The sequence below is a fragment of the Otolemur garnettii genome, unplaced genomic scaffold (assembly GCF_000181295.1).
Source record: "Otolemur garnettii isolate 467f Iridium unplaced genomic scaffold, OtoGar3 scaffold00003, whole genome shotgun sequence".
Taxonomy (NCBI): Eukaryota; Metazoa; Chordata; class Mammalia; order Primates; family Galagidae; genus Otolemur; species Otolemur garnettii.
Genome location: NW_003852398.1, coordinates 33936223 through 33936815, shown reverse-complemented (window position 1 = coordinate 33936815; position 593 = coordinate 33936223). Strand labels below are relative to the sequence as shown.

Genomic DNA, 593 nt, shown 5'->3' with positions numbered 1-593 from the left:
TTTCTGTTCAGAGCAATAAACCTACTAACTAATGTGATTTGGGGTGGTTTTTGTTTATACAGAGAAAAGGCATAGACTTCCCTTAACAGTTAAAATAATCAAGAACAAAAAACAAGTGATCATAAAGAACTCAGCTCTAGACTCAGCTCGGTGGCTTATGTCTATAATCCCAACAATTTGGGAGGCCAAGGCAGGAAGGTTGCTTGAGGCCACAAGTTTGAGACCAGCCTAGGTAACATAGTGAGACCTGATCTCTTAAAAAATTAAGAAATTGGCTTGGTGCCTATAGCTCAAGCAGCTAAGGCACCAGCCACATACGCCAGAGCTGGCAGGTTCGAATCCAGCCCAGGACTGCCAAACGACGACAACTACAATCAAAAAAAGAAAATAGCTGGCCATTGTCACAGGTGCCTGTAGTCCCAGCTATGTGGGAGGCTGAGGCAAGAGAAATTGCTTAAGCCCAGGAGTTAGAGGTTGCTGTGAACTGTGATGTCACAGCACTCTACTCAGGGCGACAGCTTGAGACTCTGTCTCAAAAAAAAAAAAAATTTAGAAATTAGCCAGATATAGTAGCACATGCCTTGCAGTCCTAG

The 593-nt window shown here is 43.5% G+C and overlaps 1 protein-coding gene across 1 annotated transcript in view; it reads right to left on the bottom strand.

Annotated features, from left to right (window-relative positions):
• GNPDA1 (glucosamine-6-phosphate deaminase 1) overlaps positions 1-593 on the bottom strand; it is a 14321-nt gene that overhangs the window by 2115 nt on the left and 11613 nt on the right. The window lies entirely within an intron of this gene.